Genomic DNA, 19,663 nt, shown 5'->3' with positions numbered 1-19,663 from the left:
TCGGGTTGCTGAGGTTAGTACAAGTGCCCTTTATTTACAACAATTTTGTTAGGTTGGTAGAGAAAGCAGAAGTGACCTTTCTTTACTGCCAGAATGCAAACTCGGCGGTGGTTCCTAGGAAGAGGTGGCTGTCTGGTCCTCGAAAAGTAGTTGAAATTAGGTAGTTCATCACCTTTGCATACGTATGTGAAATTGTAAATTGAATTATTTAATATGATTAAAAACGGATATAGTCATGGCGGATTCCAGTGTAGAGCAAACTTTGCCGCCAAAAGTGTAGCCTGCGTTCTCGCTCACACAAGGACACATGGTGGACGGTGAGCGGTCGGCATCGATAGGTTTGAACGTGCCCAGGGCACAACTTCGGCGCCAAAAGTGTGGCTGGGAATGGCCGACAGTTGTGAGATTCAACTCCGAGGGAAACAATTTTGGCGGGAAACGTGGTGAACGGATAAGGGGCCACTGTGACGTCAAACTCGGTAAGTTCCAGCGTGTCCAGCGAAACATGTTTACGACGTGGGAGCGATCGCTGGGCTCGCCCCCCAGCGTACCGGCAGTCCAGCGCGGGCGGCCGCCTCACGCGACAAAGTGTCGGCAGTGTCTCCGTGCGCTGGCCAGGGTGTGGCGAGGATTTGAACTAATTCAGTTGGAGTGCGGACGTCATGGCGACTGCACTGCGATATCAAAGATGTGTGTGCTGACTGTGTTGGAGAACAAGTGATGACCGTACTGCTTGAAATAAAGTCTTCAGTCCCTTCCCCCCTGCAAACATTATATTGACGAAATAATGTATGCAGTATTAGCCAGTAAAACCAAAAGGATAAATAGAATTTGCAGTGATATAAGCCTAACATACATAATAATAATGAGTGAAAGGGTTGCAGTGTCAGAAGTAAAATTGTATATGCAGACTCCCACCAGTTATGACAGACCTGAAGTCACTACTAACGTGAATCCATTCGGCTGTACAGTAGGGCCTCAGTAATTTAAGCTAATTGGATCTGAGGTCAATTCGAATGACGAAAAACTCAGATAATACGGGAATATTTCTAAATTAAATGGCAAATCATGAATAAATGTTTAATGAGCACAATAATGAATAAAAATAAATGAAAATACAATATAATACACACTTGTGTTATATGTACAGTCTTAGACAAAAACATTGACCACTGTCCAGCCGCCACAAAGACTAAGTCCGAGTCATTCACTTAAGGTGCCCATAAAGTCGATCGCCCCTCAGAGTTCAGTGTCCAGTAATATGCACGATCTGGCAACACTTTAGAATGGGAAGTGTCTGGAAGAAGTGTTGTCTCGTCCTTGAGAGGTTGAACGGTTGTAGATGCTTGTGATCTAGTGATATATGTATAGCAATGCAGCCATGAAATCATTTGGTCGAATTCACTCTGTTCCATTTTTTTTTTCTTTAAAATCGCATTTCGGTAGTCCGTGAAAGCAGTCAGTATGATGGAGCTTTTTTGTGTTTATCAACACAGGCGCCGACTCCATGGCGCCTGAGGGGACCTGAGCACCCTCAAAATTTCGTTTGGCGGGGCTCCGCCCCCCCCCCCCCCCCCCCAATAATTTAAGAAAATTGCTAGTTGTATTATGCTTTGTAAAATCACAAAATTGTTTGGAATTCTTTATTTTCCTTGTTTGACGATAGTTACCTTTTAAAATACATTCAGTAACGAGTTTAAACAAATAATTATTATGATAGTAAGCATGTTAACTGAAAACGAGTAGTGTGAATCATAATAGTGTTACGGTGCTGCAGGCACACTTACAATTTGTCCCGGTGTGCGAACCTTCGGGTAAATTCTGGCGCCGGCGGACCAGCGCTGCGGCCGCGGTGACATCAAAAGGACTGGAGCTGAAGCCCCTGGAACCCATCCGCCTCACGTCGCCTTGACGCTTCAAGACATTAAGACGCCGCGGCTATATAAAGCCCACCGTGCTGTTACAATCATTCAGTATGGATAGTTTCGTTTAGTGCATGCTGCAGACGTGTTTAGTGTTCTCAGTTTAGCGTCTAGTGGACTATTTTATATGACTATATTTTATTCGTTTACTTTGGTCTCTTAGCGTATTGTGAATTAAGTTTACAATGGATAAATTTGTTACCAAAAAGGCGTGCTTGGAAGTTGATGATACTGCAAGTCAACCTCCAACAATAATTGTATCGTCAATTGCTTCGTCGTCTTCAGGCGAGAACCATTCACAGCCGAAACCTGGACAATCCGGTAAGGGAAGGTTATTTCAGAAGTCTTGGTTGATCAAATATATATGGCTAGAATATGAAGCATCTACCGAAAAAGTTTTTTGCAAAACCTGCAAAGAGGCAGATGCTATAAATCTATAACAATTTCTTCTAAAACAGAGGATGCATTTACTTCCGTAGGGTTTTCTAACTGGAAAAAGGCTTTGGAGAAATTCCCTCTTCATGAAAACACGTTTACACATAAAGAAGGTGTTCTGAAACTAAATTCTATCACTAACCAAAGTGTGGCCTCGCAATTGAATGAACAGTTACATGGTGATATGAAGAAAGGCCGTTTAGCTCTTGAGACAATTTTTACTACCGTGCAATTTCTGTGCCGACAAGGACTAGCAATTAGAGGGCACGAAGATGTAAACTCAATTTTTTTTCAATTGTTGGAACTCCGAAAGAATGACATACCTGAGTTTAAAGATTGGTTAGGGCGTTCGGGGTATAAGTGGACGTTCCAAGATATTCAAAACAAGCTCATTGATCTGCTAGGAAAGTCTGTATCGAGAAAAGTATTGGCTTAAATCAAGAAGACTGAACATTTTTCTATTATGGTTGACAAAACAAGTGATTCTTCGATTCATGAGCAAGTGTCATTCTGTATTAGTACTGTAGATGATTCCTTAATCATCAGCTTATACGAGACCCCCCAACACTGAATCACAAACTCTTTTTAGTATTTTAAAAGACATTTTTGCTCGTCTTCATTTGTCAATGGATAACTCAAGAGGAGAGTACTATGATGGTGCCTCGAATATGAGAGGTAAGTTCTAAGGACTAAAAAAGTTAGTTTTGGATATACAACCAAAAGCAAGTTATGTGCATTGCACTGCTCACAGTTTAGACTAGGCAGTTGTAGACAGCTTCCGCCATCTTATTATGGCTTTAGCCAAGGACTTAATAAACACCGTAAGGGAACCCAACAAAAAGATGGGACTTTTCAAAAGCATATACTGTGGGAGCACCAACGACTAAGCTTTGCCCGACTCGATGGACTATCCGAGCTTCTACTATCTTGAGAATATTGAAAAACTTTGAAGAACTTCTACAGTTTTCCGAAACATTTTCTGCAGAGAACAAAACAGTGGCAGGTTACAAATATGCAGGCTACCTTGAGTCAATGTTACAATCCAAGACTTATTTCTTTTTACGTCTTTATTGCCATGCAATGAACCCAGTAGAGGATCTCAATGAAAAAATTCAATGCCCTCATCTAAGTGTTGCTGATCCGGAAAAAATATGTGAGGGCTTGATTTGTATATTGAATGGAAGGCGTGGTAGTTTTGAACACTTTTGGGAATTGTGTTTCAAAGAAAAACCTTCGCAAGTTGATGATCCTTCGCTTCCTTGGAATCGAAGTATGAAAACAATGAAGCCAGCTCACTGCACACTTTCAAGACCCCAAAGGAATACTACAAAACTATTTGCACTGAAGTTCGTGAGACGATGCAATCTTGCATTACTGAGCGGTTTGCTTCAATTGGACTCACACAGGTCATTGCAGTTGAACAAGAGTGCTTGCTTTTAGTAAACAGAGGTGAAACGAAATTGGAAAGATCAACTGAGTTTTACAAAAATGACATGTACATTCAGAGACTTCCCTTACACTTGAATATGTTAGCCGATATCTCTAATAAAAACAATTGGTCTTAAAAAACACGCGTGACGTAAGAAAGTACATTACACAAGAGTCTGCAGTTGGAGAAACGTTATGTGAAGTAGTGACGTGAGTTAAGCTTCTCCAAGTAGTTCCAATCACAACAGCAACAGCAGAACGGTCATTTAGCGCCCTTAGATGTCTGAAGTTAAATCTCCAATGCACAATGTGACAGAAACGATTGAACAACTAGGCTGTTCTTCATGCCCACCGAGATGTTTTGGATGAATTTGATAACCGACCAGCCATCAACGAGTTCATATTCAGTAATCCAGTCAGACGGTCGACATTTGCACCTTTCTAAAGACACTCTAGCCCTAATAATGGCGTTTAGAGAAATAGAAAAACCTTTATAAAATAGAGAATTAAATACATACATAATGTTAAATTTACAGTTTCGAAATATAAGTACTAGTTTACTATATTACTACTATACTACTAAAATAGAGAATTAAACACATACATAATGTTAAATTTACAGTTTCGAAAAATTAGTACTAGTTTACTATATTACTACTATATTACTACAGTACTGTATTAGTTATTTTCAAATACTTAAATATTTTTAGGGTGTAAGACTCAATTACAAGCCCCTATTTACATACTTTTTGACTGAAAGTATTACACTACTGGCCATTAAAATTGCTGCATCAAGAAGAAAAGCAGATGATAAACGGGTATTCATTGGACAAATATATTATACTAGAACTCACATGTGATTACATTTTCAGGCAATTTGGGTGCATAGATTCTGAGAAATCAGTACCCAGAACAACCACATCTGGCCGTAATAACGGCCTTGATACGCTTGGGCATTGAGTCAAACAAAGCTTGTATGGCGTGTACAGGTACAGCTGCCCATGCAGCTTCAACACAATACCACAGTTCATCAAGAGTAGTGACTGGCGTATTGTGACGAGCCAGTTACTCGGCCACCATTGACCAGACGTTTTCAGTTGGTGAGAGATCCGGAGAATGTGCTGGCCAGGGCAGCAGTCGAACATTTTCTGTATCCAGAATAGCCCGTACAGGACCTATAACAGGCAGCCGTGCATTATCCTGCTGAAATGTAGGGTTTCGCAGGGATCGAATGAAGGGTAGAGCCACGGCTCGTAACACATCTGAATGTAACGTCCACTGATCAAAGTGCCGTTAGTGCGAACAAGAGGTGACCGAGACGTATAACCAATGGCACCCCATACCAACACGCCGGGTGATACGCCAGTATGGCGATGACGAATACACGCTTCCAATGTGCGTTCACCATGATGTCGCCAAACACGGATGCGACCATCATGATGCTGTACACAGAACCTGGATTCATCAGAAAAAAATGACGTTTTGCCATTCGTGCACCCTGGCTCGTCGTTGAGTACACCATCGCAGGCGCTCCTGTCTGTGATGCAGCGTCAAGGGTAACCGCAGCCATGGTCTCCGAGATGATAATCCATGCTGCTGCAAACGTCGTCGAACTGTTCTTGCAGATGGTTGTTGTCTTGCAAACGTCCCCATCTGTTGACTCAGGGATCGAGACGTGGCTGCACGATCCGTTACAACCACGCGGATAAGATGCCTGTCATCTCGACTGCTAGTGACACGAGGCCGTTGGGATCCAGCACGGCGTTCCGTATTACCCTCCTGAACCCACCGGTTCCATACTGTGCTAACACTCATTGGATCTCGACCAACGCGAGCAGCAATGTCGCGATACTATAAACCGCAATCGCGATAGGCTACAATCCGACCTTTATCAAAGTCGGAAACGTGATGGTACGCATTTCTCCTCCTTATACGCGGCATCACAACAACGTTTCACGAGGCAACGCCGGTCAATTGCTGTTTGTGTATGAGAAATCGGTTGGAAACCTTCCTCATGTCAGCTTGTTGTAGGTGTCGCCACCGGCGCCAACCTTGTGTGAATGATCTGAAAAGATAATCATTTGCATATCACAGCATCTTCTTCCTGTCGGTTAAATTTCGCGTCTGTAGCACGTCATTTTCGCGGTGTAGCAATTTTAATGGCCAGTACTGTTATGTCAACCCCTCGTTTGCGTGCACTTCTGGGTAAGAACACCGTTTGGATGCGGGACGAACAAGCACAGAGCGAATTTGACGGGCTACGGTTAACGCTCCATTGCTCGCGCACCCGTATCTGAATCAGGAGTTTTGCCTGATGACTGACTGATAGCTCACTGAGTAGGCTGGGAGCGGTGTTGTTGGAAAGGACCCGTCTACCTGGGAAACTTTTTCGTTCGCCAGTCGCGTGCTCTCGCGGAGTGAACGAAACTACTCTGTCACAGAGCTTGAAGCCCTGGCGATTGTCTGGGTGTTCAAGAAATTACGCTACTATTTGTTCGGTCGCAAGTCTAGGGTGTACAGCGACCATAGAGCGCTACAATTCTTAATGAGCGTCAAGATTAATCATGGTGGGCTAGGACGGTAGACGGTATTTCTCCAGGAATACCACTTCACGATAGAATATATTTCGAGGCACAAGAACATCATTGCTGATGCTCTGTGTCGGATGCCTATCGGGCTCACCCATGCTGAGGATGATGCGATAGATGAAAACAATTTTAGTGTTTTATATCTACAAAACGTGGCATTTGAAAATTATGTCACTACATCACTAGGTAATATCGGGGTGGAGCAAGACAAGGACGAAGTTTTACGTGACATCAAGGAGAAATGGCACGATAAAACTCGCGCGGCCATCAGGCACTATTTTATTGTACGGAACGGCGTCCTATTTAAGAAAATGGTTCAAATGGCTGTGAGAACTATGGGACTTAACATCTGAGGTCATCAGTCCCCCAGAACTTAGAACTACTTAAACCTAACTAACCTAAGGACATCACACACATCCATGCCCGAGGCAGGATTCGAACCTGCGACCGTACCGGTCGCGCGGTTCCAGACTGAAGCGCCTAGAACCACTCGGTCACAGATTCCTCGACTTGCGCCATAGGGTGGTGGGGTTTCGGGTTCCGCTGGATAGGTCAGAAGTCCACTACACACAGCAGGCGGCTACACGGGAAGCAGGGGTTGTGTGGCGTGGACTGGGCGGCTTTTTAGGTTAGATAGCCTCGGGCAACAGCCTCAAAGGGTGCGGGGCAAAGTCAGGACATGCGTGGGCGAGGCAACAATCGGTATTGTAATTGTAAACTGTCGAAGCTGCGTTGGTAATGTACCGGAACTGCAAGCGCTGATAGAAAGCACCTAAGCTGAAATCGTTATAGGTACGGAAAGCTGGCTGAAGCCAGAGATAAATTCTGCCGAAGTTTTTACAAAGGCACAGACGGTGTTTAGAAAGGATAGATTGCATGCAACCGGTGGTGGCTTGTTTTTCGCTGTTAGTAGTAGTTTATCCTGTAGTGAAATAGAAGTGGACAGTTCCTGTGAATTATTATTGGTGGAGGTTATACTCAGCAACCGACCTAGGTTAATAATTGGCTCGCCGGCCGGTTTGGCCGAGCGGTTCTAGGCGCTTCAGTCTGGAACTGCGCTACCGCTACGGTCGCAGGTTCGAATCCTGCCTCGGGCATGGATGTGTGTGATGTCCTTAGGTTAGTTAGGTTTAAGTAGTTCTAAGTTCTAGGGGACTGATGACCTCAGATGTTAAGTCCCATAGTGCTCAGAGCCATATGAACTATTTCAATAACTGGTTCCTTTCACCGACCTCCCGACTCAGCAGTTTTAGTGGCCGAACAACTGAGAGAAAATCTTGAAAACAGTTCACATAAATTTCCTCAGCATGTTGTAGTCTTAGGTGGGAATTTCAGTTTACCAGATATAGACTGGGACACTCAGATGTTTAGGACGGGTGGTAGGGACAGAGCATTGAGTGACATTGTACTGAGTGCACTATCCGAAAATTACCTCGAGCTATTAAACAGAGAACCGACTCGTGGAGATAGCATCTTGGACCCGAACTTTTGGACTCTGTAAGCGGAGAACAGGGAATCAGTGATCATAAGGCCGTTGCAGCATCCATGAATATGGAAATAAATAGGAATATAAAAAAGGGAGGAAGTTTTATCTGTTTAGCAAGAGTAATAAGAGGCAGATTTCAGGGTACCTATCAGATCAAAACGAAAATTTCTGTTCCGACACTGAAAATGTTGAGTGTTTATGGGAAAAGTTCAAGGCAATCGTAAAATGCATTTTAGACAGGTACGTGCCGAGTAAAACTGTGAGGGACGGGCCCGCATCTCGTGGTCGTGCGGTAGCGTTCTCGCTTCCCACGCCCGGGTTCCCGGGTTCGATTCCCGGCGGGGTCAGGGATTTTCTCTGCCTCGTGATGGCTGGGTGTTGTGTGCTGTCCTTAGGTTAGTTAGGTTTAAGTAGTTCTAAGTTCTAGGGGACTGATGACCATGGATGTTAAGTCCCATAGTGCTCAGAGCCATTTGAACCATTTGTGAGGGACGGTAAAAACCCACCGTGGTTCAACAACAAAGTTAGGAAACTACTGCGAAAGCAAAGAGAGCTTCACTGCAAATTTAAACGCAGCCAAAACTTCTCAGACAAACAGAAGCTAAACGATGTCAAAGTTAGCGTAAGGAGGGCTATGCGTGAAGCGTTCAGTGAATTCGAAAGTAAAGTTCTATGTACCGACTTGACAGAAAATCCTAGGAAGTTCTGGTCTTACGTTAAATCAGTAAGTAGATCGAAACAGCATATCCAGACACTCTGGGATGAAAATGGCATTGAAACAGAGGATGACACGCGTAAAGCTAAAATACTAAACGCCTTTTTCCAAAGCTGTTTCACAGAGGAAGACCGTACTGCAGTTCCTTCTCTAAATTCTCGCATTAACGAAAAAATGGCTGACATCGAAATAAGTGTCCAAGGAATAGAAAAGCAACTGAAATCACTCAACAGAGGAAAGTCCACTGGACCTGACGGGATACCAATTCGATTCTACACAGAGTACGCGAAAGAACTTGCCCCCCTTCTAACAGCCGTGTACCGCAAGTCTCTAGAGGAACGGAAGGTTCCAAATGATTGGAAAAGAGCACAGGTAGTCCCAGTCTTCAAGAAGGGTCGTCGAGCAGATGCGCAAAACTATAGACCTATATCTCTGACGTCGATCTGTTGTAGAATTTTAGAACATGTTTTTTGCTCACGTATCATGTCATTTCTGGAAACCCAGAATCTACTCTGTAGGAATCAACATGGATTCCGGAAACAGCGATCGTGTGAGACCCAATTCGCTTTATTTGTTCATGAGACCCAGAAAATATTAGATACAGACTCCCAGGTAGATGCCATTTTCCTTGAGTTCCGGAAGGCGTTCGATACAGTTCCGCCTGATAAACAAAGTAAGAGCCTATGGAATATCAGACCAGCTGTGTGGCTGGATTGAAGAGTTTTTAGCAAACAGAACACAGCATGTTATTCTCAATGGAGAGACGTCTACAGATGTTAAAGTAACCTCTGGCCTGCCACAGGGGAGTGTTATGGGACCATTGCTTTTCACAATATATATAAATGACCCAGTAGATAGTGTCGGAAGTTCCATGCGGCTTTTCACGGATGATGCTGTAGTATACAGAGAAGTTGCTGCATTAGAAAATTGCAGAAAAATGCAGGAAGATCTGCAGCGGATAGGCACTTGGTGCAGGGAGTGGCAACTGACCCTTAACATAGACAAATGTAACGTATTGCAAATACATAGAAAGAAGGATCCTTTATTGTATGATTATCTGATAGCGGAACAAACACTGGTAGCAGTTACTTCTGTTAAATAACTGGGAGTATGCGTACGGAACGATTTAAAGTGGAATGATCTCATAAAATTAATTGTTGGTAAGGTGGGTGCCAGGTTGAGATTCATTGGGAAAGTCCTTAGAAAATGTAGTCCATCAACAAAGGAGGTGGTTTACAAAACACTCGTTCGACCTATACTTGAGTATTGCTCATCAGTGTGGGATCTGTACCAGGTCGGCTTGACGGAGGAGATAGAGAAGATCCAAAGAAGAGCGGCGCGTTTCGTCACAGGGTTATTTGGTAGGTGTGATAGCGATACGGATATGTTTAACAAACTCAAGTGGCAGAATCTGCAAGAGAGGCGCTCTGCTTTGCGGTGTAGCTTGCTGTCCAGGTTTCGAGAGAGTGCGTTTCTGGATGATGTATCGAATATATTGCTTCCCCCTACTTGTACCTCCCGAGGAGATCACGAATGTAAAATTAGAGAGATTCGAGCGCGCACGGAGGCTTTCCGGCAGTCGTTCTTCCCGCGAACCATACGCGACTGGAACAGGAAAGGGAGGTAATGACAGTGGCACGTAAAGTGCCCTCCGCCACACACCGTTGGGTGGCTTGTGGAGTATAAATGTAGATGTAGATGTAGATTTAAGAGGTGAGCCCTGGATGACTCCAGGTGGCTGTTAGCGATTCCCGAGGAACTGGTGAGTTAGCTCGAGTGGTACGTGCATCTGAGCTACGTTCACTTCGGTGTACGGAAATGCTTGGAGAAGCTGAGGGAAACCTGCTATTTTAATAATATGCTTCGGCGTATCCGTAAAGTAATTAGGGTATGCAGGCCCGGTCAGCAAGCCAAGCCGCCCACTGTGTCATTTGCCGCACCAATGCACCACTCATTACCAGTAAACTAAGGAATCTCGTGGCAGTAGACCTATTCGGTCCACTGATGCTCTCCAGGAACGGGTTTGCGTATATATTCGTGGCGGTAGAGCTGATATCAAAATTTGCCTGCCTCACCCCGCTGTGTAGGACCACCGGGAAGGCTGTAGCCACCACGTTCGCTTACCACTTCTTATGGGAGGTTGGCACTGTGAAGCATGTGATCTCGGACAACAGACCACAATTTAGGTCATGTCACTGGGACTATATGCTTCGGAGAAAGCGGGTTAAGCCCATCTATATATCTCTGTTCTGCTCTTCAGCAAACCCCTGTGAAAGGTGGATGAAGAAAATTGGGAAATTATGTCGGTTATACTGCCACTGTGACCACCAGATGTGTGACACGAAGCTATCCGTTTTCCAGAATATATTGAATGAATTACCAAATGCCTCTACGATGCTTCCACCGATTCTAGTCCTGAAAAAAAAGGAGCTTCCGAGTAAGATAAAAGAGGTGGTTCCCTGGTTCCAGAACCCAGGTTACGGCGATTTGCAAATGTGGAGCTCACCCTGAAAAATATAGAGAGCTGCAGCGGCTCGGGTAAGAGCACACAAGAAGAAAGTGCGGAACATAGCTTTTCACATAGACCAGAAAGTACTTGTATGCTCGCACAAGCTCTCAAATAAACGTGCTGGGTTATCAAAGAAGTTCTTTTTCTTATTCAATGGGCCGTACAGAATCAAGCAGATTCCACATCCGAACGCTTTTGAAGTAGAAACCATCCGCTCTCGCAGGTCGAAGGGCCTGCACCACACCTCCAATTTAAACAGTATATTGAGTAAGAAGTAGATAATCATGCACCTCTGAGATCGGAACGACGTGTTTCCCCTATATTTTTGATTCATGTGGGTAAAATTAAAGTGTATTATTTCCTATGAATTGTGAAGGGCTTCTCAATGTGTTTAATGTTGTATCTTCTTTTCAGCAGAAAAGCGTAGTGACATCTTGGATATTCGGGAATCCAGCCGTATGTTCACGTCGTTCTCGCACGATATTTCAACAGTGTGCCTCGCTGTCTTCTTCAGGTGCTACCTGAGATTGGTCCTTGGGTCTCTTTTTTTTTTTTTTTTTGCACTTTTCATTCTCTGCCCTGAGGGGACAGAGTGGGCTGTTTTAGGGCTTGCTATTTGCCCTTTTCAGCCATGGGTTTATACATTTTATTTTTAAACAATTTTTAAATTTCTCTTGCTACTTAGTGCAAGGTTTCTTTTGGTCATTAACAATTACAAAGATCTCGATTGAGTCCAGTATTTATGCCTGGGAGGAGCTGGGCGTTCCCTAATCGGTCCGCGCTGAGTCGAGTGTTCCATGTGTGGTCCGCGCCCGCCAGACTCGGCTTCAACGGACCCCTCCCCTCGCGGATGTTCCGACTGCCGACGGCGCCCATTTTGGCCGTCCTCAACGGTTGTGGTTGTCATCTGAGGTGTGTCACACCAGATCCGAGATGTTGGGTACTCTATCTCATGACTGTTACTATGGTTTCCACTTCTGTTTCGTGCTGGGAGCTCCCTAATCGGTCCGCGCCGCGTCGTGTGTTCCGACTGAGGTCCGCGCCCGCCAGACGCAGCTACATTGTCCCTCTCTGGTCGCCGGTGTTCCCTCCGCCGTCCGCGCCCGGCCTGGCCGTCTTCTGAAGTCGAGTTCATGATCTGGGGTGTGTCAGATCTGATCTCTATTGTCCGACACTTTGTCTCACGGCTGTTCTCTCGGTCTCCACTTCTATTTCTTGTAGAATCCCGGAGTGTCCTGCGTTGAGTTTTCACAAGCTCAAGCGCTGGATTCCAGTCAGTGCTGATTTGGTATCCCGAGTCACGGTTGATTAGATTGTCTGCGACATTAATCTCAATGGCTTCTTTAATGACACTGTCCCAAAATCTTGAGGTCTGTGTCACAATCTTGGTGTCATTGTAATCCATTGAATGACCAAGTTCCAGACAATGCTCTGCTATGGCTGATTTAGTTGCCTGCCTGAGTCTAGTATGTCTCTGGTGTTCTTTACACCTGATGTCCACAGTTCTGGTGGTCTGGCCAATGTATGACATCCCATGCCAGCATGGTATGTTGTAAATACCTGGCTTTCGTGGCCCCTGGTCATCTTTTACATTCCCCAGCATAGCCCCAATTTTGGTGGGTGGGCAAAATATGCTCTTGATGTCATATTTCTGGAGAATCCTGCTGATCTTGGCAGAGATAGGTCCAGTGTATGGCAGGTATGCCATCTTCTTTGCCTCTTCTGGTTCTTCTTCTGGATCCTTTGGCCGGTTGGAAGGTTGAAGTGCCTTCTGGATATCTCTAGAGGAGTACCCATTCCTGCTGAACACTGATTGTAAGTGTTCTATTTCTGTGGCCAGACTATCAGGATCTGACAGAGTTTGTGCTCTGTGGACCAGTGTTTTGAGCACTCCATTCTTCTGTGCCAGATGGTGGCAACTGCTGGCTTGTAGGTATAAGTCAGTGTGCGTAGGTTTGCGGTACACACTGTGTCCAATTGTGCCATCTGCCTTTCTCTTCACCAGAACATCGAAGAACGTAAGTAGTCCATCCTTCTCCATTTCCACTGTGAACTGAATGTTCGGATGGCAAGAGTTCAGATGTAGCAGGAACTTATCTAACTTCTCTCTGCCGTGGGGCCAGATGACAAAGGTATCATCCACATACCTAAAAAAGCACTTGGGTTGATATGTGGCTGAAGAGAGTGCCTCCTCTTCAAACCTTTCCATAAATAGGTTGGCCACCACTGGTTATAGAGGGCTGCCCATAGCCACCCCTTCTGTTTGTTCATAAAATTGACCCCCATATAGGAAATACATCGAGGTCAGTACATGCCTGAATAGATCAAGAAGAGCCCCATCTAACTTCTCTCCAATAAGCTCAAGTGACTCCTTCAGTGGTACCCATGTGAAGAGAGACACCACATCGAAACTAACATGATGTCTGTGTCTGTGATGTGTTGCTGGCCCAGTCGTTGCAGGAAATCCTCTGAGTTCCGGATGTGATGTGCACATTCACCCACATGTGATGTCAACATCATCTTCAGGTATTTCGCAGTAGGGTAAGTTGCTGCGCCAATATTGCTGACAATACGTCGCAGTGGAAACCCATCCTTGTGAACCTTCGGGAGTCCATAAAGTCTAGGTGGTGCTGGCGCTTTGGGACGCAGCGTCTTGATGACTTGTTCAGGCAGGCCCATCTCCTTCAACAGAGCCCTGGTCATTTTGTCCACTTTCTCTGTAGGGTCGCTTGCTATTGACCTGTATGCAGGATCCTCCAGAAGTTGTTGCATCTTTCTGTCATATTCTGTTTTCTTTAGGATGACTGTGGAGTTCCCCTTGTCTGTGGGCAACACCACAATGCTGTCATCCTCCCAGAGTCGCCTCAGTGCCACCCTTTCCTCACCTGAAATGTTGGATTTGGGTGGGTTGGTCTTGGTGAGCGCCCTACAGGTCTCTCTTCGGACCTCTTCGCCCACACTAGAAGGTAGCGTGTTGGCCACTTGTTCAACTGCACTGATGAAGGTTGTGACAGGCACGTTTTTAGGGTTCACTGCGAAATTGAGGCCCTTGCTAAGTACTTCTAAGGTGGTATCATCGAGCTGCTTGTCACTTAGATTGATCACCGTGTGTGTGTCCCCAGTCTGTTGCACCTTGTTGTTGAGGCGCTCAAACTTGGCTAGTTGGCGTACCATTGACTTCTTGCTGGTGCATTCTGCTAGAGACCAGGAGGCACCGTCAACCAGGTCCCAGTCTTGAGTGTTCAAGGAAGCTGCTATAGTTAGGTGAAAATACAGCAACTCCCTGAACGTAACATCGAGTCGGTGGCGCAGGTCGCGCACTCTCTCTCTAACCAGAGCGAGACTAGTTCGGTGTTTGATCCTGTTTGCCGCTCTCGAATTAACATGATACTTGATCCTGGCGAAAACTGGAACTACCTCCCCTTCTCGGCATCTCAGCAGGAAACTGAGAGAACACAGCATCCTCCCTTTCCTTTGTCGAAGCTTGTCCAGCTTCTTGATGTTACAGTACATCTCCTCCCCATAGAGTCTTCTGATGTAGTTCTTCATGCTTTCCCGTCGATCTCTTGACATCTTGAATATTCGGGAATCCAGCCGGATGTTCGCGTCGTTCTCGCACGATATTTCAACAGCGTGCCTCGCTGTCTTCTTCAGGTGCTACCTGACACTGGTCCTTGGGTCTTTTTTTTATTTTTTTCTTAGCACTTTTCATTCCCTTCTCAGATGGAGAAGGGCGGGCTGTTCTAGAGCGTGCATATTGCTCTTTTCAGCCATTGGGTACAGTTTATTCTGTTGTGGCACTGTTTATTTTTCTTGCTGGGGGTGCAAAAGAAGGGGGGCGGGGGTTCTCCCAATTGGGAATTTATTTGCGGGAGTTTGTTGGGGACAGTTCCGGTATTTACCTTAGCGGCCAAGGAAAACCTGCAAAACCCAGCCAGAACTGCTTGTTTTGTCTTGTCTTTATTTGCCGTCCTGCCAGCTTAGGCGCTGGCAGTCACGGCAAGCAAGAGCGGCTTCGCATCTTCTGTTACGCTCCTCTTCTTGCCTCCTTTCTTTCTCTTCTTGCTTTCGTCTATACTTCTCCTCTCGGGCTTCCGCCTTTATTCTTATGAGCTCCCTGCTTTGCAGGAAGCTCATTTGATATTCATCGCGGTCGGCCATGTCGGGGTTGGTGACGTCCAGGATTTCACTGTTTACAAGGCTGTCCCTGTAATTAACGAACTCCTTGGTCTGGACGCTTGCGTCCTTCTGTGTTGCCGGTGCTCTGTTATCTTCTGACGAGGCCTGCGTGACTCGGCTGATGGTCATCCTCTTCGGCCAGGCCGTTTGTGTGCAAACGATGATGACAGTGGTATGAAGACTGAAGTGACGTACCCTAACATTCAGAAGAAATGCAGTCGTGGCCGAGGGCGGTGGTAACAGAAGAGCCATTTTTTGCCTCCCTCGGGCAGGAACATCAAACGACCAAGGTGCTCTAAGATGTCTTAGCGGAAGAATTGACTCCAGCCACGACGAAGTTCTTCCGCGTGCTTCAGAACTGCCGAGTAGGCGTGGTGCATGGACAGTGACGCGTGCTGACAGCTACGCCGCCGGGAGGGGTTCCACCAATGAGGTCCTTCATTCTGTAGGACGACGGGGTGCGCTCTAGTGGATTCGGGGGTTATGTAACCGCACGATCAGTGAAGTGCAAGTGTATTTTTTGTGTTGTTCACCGCATAATATGGATGTGTGATTGTCTTGAGATAATCTATTGAGGCGTGTATGTCTTTAGTGTGTTATGGCGTGGAACTAGCTATGATGATAAACAAAGTGCCAACGAAAGGTGCAACGTCATGCATACAAACCACCGACGTAATATTCTCTTGTCTAGCACGAGTTAAACCTTATAGTATTGTGGTTTTTTTTTTTTTTTTTTTTTTTTTTTGTAAACCTGTATATTTTGTGTACCTTTTACGGAAGATTCTGTGTTAATTACGATTTTGTGTTGAATATCGTTAGAACCGTGTTCTCACGACTTTAATCTTGTAATAGTGTGTTTTTTTAAACCTATATGTTTTGTGTACCTTTTATGGTATGTTTCTGTGTTATTATAATTTTGTATTGAATATCGTTAAACAATTTAATTTCCAATGTTACTTTGATGACCGACAGAGGTCTGTTTTGTCACATATATTTCATGTTTTCTCTTTAAAATTTTATTTGAAATGCGTGTAATTAGGCTCTTGCATAGAGCATGAGGATCAGGACACAAGTACTCATCACCTTATAATAATCACTTTTAATAACTGTTCAAAGCAATTTTTAGGATGATATCTCATGTTTGTTATTGCAATAAGTTGGGTGATACTATGTCAACTTCCAATGTCATACATTTCTTTATCTTAATCTGTTTGCTTTGTGGACAACATGAGGTCACAACTACTGACTCAAGTCATCCAAAATTCATTTAAATATTGTAGATTAGTCGTTTCCTTTGAGCTGCTGTTTGCTTGTTGGGATAATTGTTTCTTAAGTTATGTCTGTTTCGAAGACTGTTGGCGAATCTCCTAGCACAGTTAGAAAATTCACAGCACAATCTTCTCCGGGACGTTTGGGGTGATGAAAGGGTCCTGTAGTCCCCTTTCATTATCCTTTTATTTGCTTGCCAATGATACAGAACACTCTGGCGTACGTGAGTGAATGAATGTGGGTGTGTTTCATTTTGCTATACAGTGATTTAGTCTGCTGCAAGAGATTCAGCGGTAGTCGTTCAGAATGGCCAACCCTTGTAGTTTTCAGGTAAGCAAAGAGGTTTGCTCCCCTTGTGTGAAAGTTACCGGTGTTAGGTTGGTGGCGGAAGCCTCATCTCTGGGTTTTCCTGCCCGCGGGGTCACGTGAGAGACGTTGGAGTGTGTGAGACAGTCAGTCTGCTTCCAGCTCACTGAGCGCCTGCAACCAAAGTGTCTTCGAAGAAGGGTGAGTTGACTAAACCACGTGGCACGTTGTCTCATAGCAAGAGGGTAGCTTTTACCTTTTGGTCTCGCGTTTCATCTTATAAAGATTGAGTTGCTGGGTCGCAGCAAGGAATGCAAGGCTTTTGCAGACTTTCAGTTTGATTCCTAATGCAGACTTGACTTTGATCTGTAAGAAGAACGTAGCACAAAGCTGTTGCATATGTTGAAGCGCCCTCGGTTCAGTGTGAATGTTTGTGTGCCTGCAACTGCGTGTGTATGCATTCTAATCTTTTTCGAATCATGGTAATTTTTGCTTCTTTGTGAATTTTCTTTGTCTCATTACTTTATGTCCAGTGGAAACCAACCACATGGGTTAATATTAGAGTTTGTTGGCCCTCTGCCATTATCCTTTGTCTATTCAAATATGTCCTCTGTAAGATGTTAATTGTTCGGGACTGCATGGTTTGATGTTACTATAATTTGGCCACAGTACATAGAAATTGTGTCTCTGTGAACCACGTGGGCACACCAGTCTGTTGTGAAACACATAGCGTTTCACGAGGAATTGTACTTAGTTACCAGGCAACAGCAGTCTATAGAAGCATTACATCAATGTTGTAAGGAATAAATGATTTTGCCTCCAATCTTGTCCAGTGTACCGATATTATGTCTCCATTACCTACGCTGTTTACCTTGTAATTTTCCTTCTTAGCCCATTCATATCGTTTTCATGTGCACAGGTCCACTAGTTAGTGTCCTTTTTTATTTAAAACAAATGCTTTGGAATAGATCTTGTTTCCAGGAATGTTGCTGCAAGCTGCACTTATGCACAGCGTTCTTGCACTCTTTACTTTATTCAATATTTGATTCATGGGAACAATGCCTGGATCATATTAATAAATACATCCCATTCTTTATCAATGACTTTACATTGAATGTTCTTTTGTGAGTTTCTCTTATGAATAAATTAAGTAATTTTCCGACACAGCACAACATCTTATTTGTCGTGTGGCTAGAGTTGGGGGAGACCCAATCTTTTACTTTGATTTCACTGTCAGATAGCATTTTCCTATTCAAAGTACGCATGGCTCTTTTAGCCATCAGGATATATTCAAAGTACACCTCACACTTCTTACACATAGCAACTTTTTATTCACACTCCTTACAACCTGTACTGCAGGATGGAGACAGACTGGTGGCTGCTCTGTTAAGCTCTGAGGAACATTCATGTGGGCATTCATCGGTCCAGTGGAGCACGTGCAAGGCACCATGATGGCCAAGGAATATCGTACACTTGTTTCAGACCACATAAGTAGTAGGATAAGGTGAGAACGAGCGCATTTAGTTAGTGCAAGTTGCCTACATCAGGGCCATGTATGCACTCAGGGACAAGCCTATTGTTCTCCTTTGATTGACAGGAACTTAACCTATTGCTCTGTTAAGTGCTTTCCCATGTCACCCCCATTTCCTTATGATTGGTAGGCATTTAAACAATTGTTCACCATGCCCCCTCCCCCAACCCCATCCCCCCTCGCTGAAATATCAGAATAGACCCCCCTCTCACTCTAATCAATTTGATTGACTACTTAATTAAATTGATCAATTAATTATCTCTCTACCCCAAGGGACTGGCTGGAAAAACACTCAGCCTGTGTTGGATAGGACAGACATACGTTTTAATTAACCTGTTGTTCTGTTAAGTGATTTTCCATCTCACCACACTTAACCTATTGTTCCCCCATCCTCCCCCACCCCCTCCCCCTCAGGAACCTCCCCCTTGCTGCTAGAGGAACACTTTCAGGTCTGAGTTATTGGAATAGATCCTGTCACTACTATCAATTTGACTGACTACTTAATTAACATCCCCCCTCCTGGGTACACCCCCCACCCACCCTCCAGGAAAATGGTGGGAAAAAAGACTCAGTTGATCGGTCATTTGGAGGGAAATCGATTGCTGTGCATAAAATATTCTTTATTCAACAATTTAGAGGATTCAAGACAGTGTATGGAATATGTGGAAATTGTTTATTTATAAAACATTGTTTATTTATAATGAATTCAGGTTGGGTAGGGGGAGGTTGGGTTTCTCTTGCTCATCATTCTCTGCTGTTTGGAAACATCTAGGTCTTGCAAGAAGCAAGTACATGTATCAAACATGTTGCATAACCTAATGCACGGCACTGTACTCTGGATGTCTTAACCTAATGCTTGGGCCTTTTTCAGCACTTAACCTGTTGTTCTGTTAAGTGGTTTTCCATGTCAACCCTATTTCGTTAAACTATTGTACCGCATTTGATGCCAAATTAAGTAATCAGTTATGCCTCCCACCATTTTCTGGTACACTTTTAGAGTTTTACATGCTTTTGAATGCCATTTCTGGCGCATCCTTCTCTGTCACCCACCCCCTAAAACTATTGTACTGTGTTTCACATAAAAATCATTCAAATTAACTTAGTGTTCTGCACTTAACCCGCAGTTCTGCTCCATGTCACCCACTCACACACACCCTCCCCTTAACTATTGTACCACTTACAGCATGTTGATATAAAAAGTTTATGCAAATTAATTAATGTGGTTCTCTTCACATGTATGGGGTAGTTTTTTTTTTAATTCATGGCATCCTATTTGTCTTTGAGTATTGTTCGTC

This window comes from Schistocerca piceifrons, chromosome X (genome assembly GCF_021461385.2).
Source record: "Schistocerca piceifrons isolate TAMUIC-IGC-003096 chromosome X, iqSchPice1.1, whole genome shotgun sequence".
Taxonomy (NCBI): domain Eukaryota; kingdom Metazoa; phylum Arthropoda; class Insecta; order Orthoptera; family Acrididae; genus Schistocerca; species Schistocerca piceifrons.
Note: the sequence above shows the minus strand (reverse complement) of the source record.